The sequence below is a fragment of the Odontesthes bonariensis genome, chromosome 3 (genome assembly GCF_027942865.1).
Source record: "Odontesthes bonariensis isolate fOdoBon6 chromosome 3, fOdoBon6.hap1, whole genome shotgun sequence".
In the NCBI taxonomy this organism is placed as follows: domain Eukaryota; kingdom Metazoa; phylum Chordata; class Actinopteri; order Atheriniformes; family Atherinopsidae; genus Odontesthes; species Odontesthes bonariensis.
The window spans coordinates 37059358-37066335 of record NC_134508.1 but is presented as its reverse complement, the minus strand read 5'-3'; positions in this window follow the sequence as shown (position 1 = coordinate 37066335).

Sequence of the window (6978 nt, the reverse complement as noted above, 5' to 3'; positions counted from 1 at the left end):
TCTCTTAGTGGGCTGTTGCGAAAGCAGAGGGAGAAGCAGCATGTTGGGATGAAACTAGGTCGAGGAGGCATGTTGTGCACGTATGCTGTAAAAGGAGGGCTAAAATGGTTGGAAATCTCTTGGGGCAGGTTCAGTGCAGGGTTAGCCAAACACAGAATAAATCAAAGGGGGGCTTGGAAAGTGTTTTCCCTGCAGAAGACACTCAGCTCCAGGGTGACTGACCAAGCGCAGGTGGAAGCAGAGGACTTTAGGTTTGATCACATCGGAAGAAATCTGAGACTATAGCTGTCTCAGCTGTGACCACATTCCCCGGTGCCTCAGGACGTTTGAAATGTATTAAGACTTGCAATGTAGGTCTAAAATGTGTGATTAGAACTTTATTTTTGTTCTCTAACTCAGTTTTCAAAACTGTGGCACAAACTGAAACCTTTGATTTTTAAATACTTTTCACTTGTCATTGCACTTCTGATATTGAATACCCTAGAATTCCCCTTTTCTATACTTTAAAAGAGAGCAACAAGTATTTTCCTTTATGCAGTCCAAGCATGTGTAATCCCAACACAGGGGCTTGGAGAGTCAGTCTGCTACGATCCATTTAATATATCATAGGCGCCCAGATCTGGAGTCCATTTGGCTTGTTGTGCAGCGATGCTGAACGCATGTAAAACCTCAGCCAGTGCCGGATTCTGTCATTATTCACTTCCCATATGCTTACGAATTCAGTGACTCTGGTTTTCCTGGCAAATGGTTCACTGTAACTTTGAAGCTTAATATGTCTCTGTCACATATGAAAAATGTGTTTCCAAACCGCTTCATATCATATAATTTTTTTGGATATCCAATTTATTGGATATCTCTAAAATATAAAAAATGTTTGAGTACTACTGTCTTTTAAAAATTCCAGACATGCTGCCAGTTTTGTTGAACCAGTCATAATACAGAATGTGTCACATTTGCAGCTCTTAAGAGAAATCCTCTTGCTTTACACTACCACTTTCAGGCAAAGTGCTATCATATAGGCGAGCAGAGGACTATTATCAGCAATGAACCCCGTAAGTCTGTGTGCTTGTGGGCACAGTCCAAAGTGAATAGCTAAATGAGACTAAAGCCAAGGGCAACAAGAAGGTAGCAGAGTTCAGCAAGATGTTATTTGTTACAAGACCTTATCCACTTTCTCCGAACAATGCTGTTAGCCCTCTCTCCAGTTTACTGCTGGGTTCATCCATCACAGGGTAGGTACTATGATAAAAAGGCTCAGCCCTAACCCACAGCAAGGGGCCGAGCGTGACGCCTCAGTTGACCTGTCAAACTGTAAGAGTTATTATACACATTGGTGTTAAAGGTTAAAGGGAGCAGCAAGCTCGAAGGATGTCAGTCCTCAAAAACACAAAGAGACAAACAAATTTCCATCTTTATGTACAAAATCAGCTGCAATCCATGCTGGGATGAGAAAATTATGTTTGACATTACACTTAGACAGACATGTTCAGTTTTAGTTCTGACAAGACTATATGTGTTTATTTGATCTTATTCATCATTGGCTCCCCGTCATAACAACACAGCCAATACTGCCCAATAAGTGGATGAAATGTTGTGAATTTCTGCCGTCTCCTGTGGTTAATAATGGTTTGCTTCTGGAACATGTGGAATGCTGACAGATTAGATCTAGTGTTGTCTTAACCCTTTAATGTCCAGACTTAGAAAAAAGCAATGCCTTTGCATTTTTTCATGTCCTTGGGGCACTGTTAATAAAAATTTTATTTTAAACAAATGGTTGAGTTGTCACATAACGGTAAAAGTAGTGGTATAACAAATACTTACTTGTAGCATACCTAATCTTAGGAGTAGAAATGGGTTATGCAGGCTTACTTCAATACATTTTTAATAAAACAGTGTTGTCAATAAAAATGTGCTCTATCAAATGGGAAAGCATAAAAGAAAAAAAAAACTTTGCACTCTTTAGAGTTATATATAGAGAAATATTTCTCTACACACTAATACACTATTTGATACATTATTTTGTGTGATATAAATTAGAATTTTTTTCTCACAAGCTCTAAAAGTGGATAAAGACAACCAAATGAAAGAAATTAGGCAAACATGTAAAATCTTAGAACATTTAGATATATGTAACAGCAAAAAGTGTCAAAAGTATATTGTATTGATCGATTCTTTGGGCGATGGGCTTAAAGTTGTTGTCTTGCTGAATGGCCGACTTTCCTTCTGTTTATATCTTGAAATTCTGTCTTGACATTTTTCTTCTGAGTTCATTGGTATTTCAGAGCTCATCTCTTTGGTAAAGACCTCTTAAGCACAGGACCAAAGCATTATTCTACTACCACGATGTTTCACAGATGGGATACAATTTCAAAGTTAGAAAACAGATCACCTCTCTCTAAACACAACACTTTTTGAGTGAGTTGAAAATGTCTATTTTTGCCAAAAAAACCCTTTCTTTACATCTTTCATGCTTGGCTTTTTCCAAACATTGCTCATGAACATCATCATTAAGCATTTAAAGGGAGGCTTTTAATTGCCCATAAGTTTATTATGAGTTCCTTTGTGACTTACCCAGCTCTGGTTGGATTAACCAACCACTGTTAGGGAAGCAAACTATGAATCATTATTATCACTATTTTTACCTTTTTCAGTCTGATGAGCATCAACAACTGTTTTTCTGACATTTTCCTCAGTGTTAAATTAAACAGAACACAAACACTACAGTCAGTTGGAGTCAGGTGTTTGTAATCAACAGGATGATTCTACACCTAACTCTAATTTCTCCTTTCCATTTACCACTAATTGCAGAGGTTCATGTACTTTCACCATGCACCAATGTAAAATATTTTATATTTCCCTTCAGCCAATATATTACCAGATCTTATATTTTTGTATATCATTATCAACTATCACTATCAACTATTATCAATTATAAAAAAATATGATGAATAAGATCCCAGTTATTCTGGAATATAACAATTAATCTTAAAGTGTTATTAAAAAAACTTCTGAGCACCACTGTGAAATGTGAAATGAGAGCAGCATAGCTAATGGTAGTTCAGGAACATATCACATTATTTAGAAAAATAGGTGTCTGCTTTATTTTTTTTGGTGGCCATTTGCAATTTTCTAATAAAAAGTTTCTTACACACATAGTAACAGATACTCTGCCTACCACAGATTTCAAAAGTAGACAAATGGCAATCAAAGTACATATCTTCCTGGGTGCCCACAAAACACAAAGAAATCCTTCTGGGACATTCACTTACACTGAGATACCAAGAGCGCTCTGTTTCACATGTGGTTTTCAGTGTTAGGCTTTTGAACGCTGACAGTTAACAGGGAGAAAGTGGGAGGTAAGAAATGAGGGACAAACAAAGCAAAGTAAGGCCTCCTTTTCACTGCGAGCAGAAGGCAAGCACTCAAAGGGGAAGGGTGTGTAAGGGTGAAACACAGTTCACATTGCGCGGATGGCCTCAGGATATTTATAAAGCCCACCAGGCATCACGTCAGGAGAGCTCTGCTGAAAAATGTTGTTCCCAGATGGACCTCTTCAGCTAGATTTATTTATTACAGAGCAGCTTCCTCGTAGATTATGCAACATCGTCACAGCATGCGTGAACTTCGTGGCTTGGTATTCGTTGCCAGCAGCCTGCCTTGCTCAAGGTGAATCAGAAGTGGGTCAGATAGAGGGCACCATTCTATCAGCACCCTCATCTGAACATCAGAGCAGATTTAAAAAGCTTGCTCAACCTTTTTAACATTGCTTTACTCTTGTCAAGACAAAGTAAGGCATGAGGGCCACAGACCCTAACCATACATTGATGTACCTGATGTGAATAAAATCTGATGAATTATCAAGCTCCATTTCTTGATTTTTGGGGAAAAAAATGGTTAAGATGCTCTTTTTGAATTCTTCTGGCACAGAAGCTCCCAATTCATCACAGGGCTATATTACACAAACAAAGGCCTCCCAAGCCTTCAGCCACACAGGCAAGTCATGTGATCAGAGCTGGCGGCCGCTGTGAACTACACCTGAACTTAGCTAAATGGAAACAGACCAAACACAGAGTGTGCGTCAGGATGAAAGCATCCCTTTGGAGAGCTGTAACTGTGGGTTTTGAGAAGAGGATGTGGGTATCGAGCAGCAGAGGAGAGCTGGAGAGCTCTTTTCTAAATGATTGAGTCAGCATGACGCTTTGTTTTAAGTCTGACCAAGAATCAAACCAAAAACACCTCACATTACAGGACAAACAATCTGAAGCCTGCAAATTAACTGCAGACCTTTATTACACAGATTTTTAAAAGTTTTTTTCCCTTATGCGCATTTTTCAAATGTGCTTCTCTCGGTGACTTCAAGCAGGGGTCAAAGGCTTAAAATAGAGTGGAAAGAAAAATAAAGTAGCCACAAAAAATATATTAGCACTCCTAGAACAATAAACAAGAACATGCAGGAATTTTTTATGTAAAACAGAGCTTTGAAGATGTGTGAGGCAAAGCCACAGAAGCCATACTCCTACACATGGCATGTCACTGAACCTAAAGATGGGTTTCTGTGTTTTTATTGCACTTGTATGTTGTCCAAGTACAATGAACACTCAAGAGAGTCAGGAAAAGAGAGAGAAATGAGCAATAAGGAGGTAGGGGAACATCCAGTTTGTGTTTGTGCCTGTCACACAGAAGCTAAGAAGAGTAATTGCCTGCTCAACACTTCATAGGTGAAAGGTCAGCTGGGAATGCGGGGGGGGGGGGGGGGGGGGGGAGGCGGTCGCAAAGCTTGCTGTAATTAGCTTGCAATTTGACAAATAAGTCTTCCACCAGATTACTGTGAGCATGTCAGATATGGACCACTGATGACCTTAAACGATATTATATGGACTTCTAAGAAAATTACACAACAAGCTTCTTTTAAAAAATATTTTAGGAAAAGAAGGGCTACGTTTGCCTTGGATTGTTTTGCTTGAGAAGTTGTCTAATTCACACAGACAACTTCAGGTGGCAAAGCACTTTTAACAAGTTGAAAGTTCTCTCAATTCATTCCATAAATTATTACTAATTTAGATGGAGACATCTGGGGGTAATTTGGATAAAATGAGGATTTTTACAAAGAGTAATGTTCAACACAGCTTCCCCCCTGAGATATGACTTCATATTAAAGCATTTAATCAAATTAATAAAAACTGCAACCTGTTTTCAATTGCCAAAGCCCAAAGCCATCATTTTTTTAGTTATTTATTTATCATAGCTGTACCATATATGGTGAAGGGACAGGCAGAAATGTGTGTCTAGCTTGGTGAGAACAGGTTTCATATAACAGAATAATCAGAACTACACACCCCTTTTTTCTGCCACTGCTCTGCTGCTGGGCTTGGATGAGCCAGACTGGACTGAGATTGAACTGAGCTGAGGAATTCTCAACATCTGGCTTGTATCTACAGCTTACGGTCATTTGGATGCAGTTGATAGTTTCCAGTAGATCCACAAAGACTGAATTGTTCTGGGTTTGGGCCTTGTCTGCCTTGCACTCGGAGGGCGTGGTGCTCTGGCGCCTGACTGCCACAGCTGGGCCTGTCTGTCAAAACTTCATGTGACACAAGACTGAGTTATCCCCGGCGTGAGAATTGCAAGAGGGATTGGAGTGGTCACCACATTACTAGAGGGTTTTGGATGAAATGTGAGAGCTTGCATTTTAGGTGAAAATCACCACACTAACCGAATGAAAAACAGACTTTGATGAAAAATTCCATTTTTCACAGCTTTTGTGCACATTAATTGAGGCAAAGGAAATCATTACAGAGATGACAAACACTTGCCACAGTCAGCTAAACCACACTCTGGTGCCTCTCCTCCCCCACCAAGGTCCCACACTACACTGCAAGTTTGACAATTGAGTTCAACACCAGGTCAAGCTCTGGGTTTGACAATGGGCCAACCAGTCTTCAATAGGAGTAAAGCAGACAGCTTTTCCACAAAGAGCTCGGTCACACAGAGGGGATTCTGGCTTCGTGGCCTCTCCTATTTAAACCACACTATCTGGAATTAAAGAAAAGCTTTCTAAGTGTGTTGCAACATTAGTGCTGTTGCTGGCTAAGGACAATACTTGTTACCATCTAAGTTAGTCACTAAAATTGTTTACCTCAAAACACAAGCCTGCTCCCCCATCCCTTTGCGTAACGTTTTGTATTTGTCACTCTCGAAATTTGTCTTGTTTGCACTATGCGTGTACAAACGGTGTGAGACTTGATGTATTCTACGTGAGCAAATGATTTGTTCCAGGCTTTAAAGGCTGATTGCTTTTTAAGCATGGAGACTTGTGTTTTGCATGTCTGTCTGTTTATCTATTGCTTTTTTTTTTAATCTCAGCCCTGTACATGCATGATCGTAATGATACACATCAATTATTCTGTGTTTCTGTATATGCTGCTGTATGGCAGGCGAATGCTGACTGAGGGACATGGATCTTGCTCACTGAGTGTGTGAACTCTGGCTGAACCCCTGGGTGTACTGTTTCAGGCACGCTCTGACAACCTCGCCCCAATGACCCGGCTCGCGACTGCACAGTTCACAGGGAGGTCCTCTACTCACGCACAGCAACCCCCTCCTCCCACTACCACCTCTCTCCCTCCCGTTTTCCCCTCATCCCCTATCTGCTCCCCCTGCACCCTCCTTCACCTCTCCACTCTACCCTCCCTCTTCTCTCAACTTCTCTCAATCTCTTCCTTCATGCTGTGTTTTTTCACAACCCCTCCTGCGTTCCCTTCTCTCGATTTCTATCACGTTGCTGTCAACAAGACAGAAACTGTCTGCTGGCATCTTGGAGAGACAGAACCTGCAGACCTGCCGGAGAAGGCTAAATCTCTTTAAATACACTAACACCCTAACATCCTTATCAAGCTCGGGGAACAAGTTCCTTTTGTAGATAGTAAAGTCTTTGACACACAAATGGTTGTTAGTTTCCCAGACAAAAACAGTAATGCT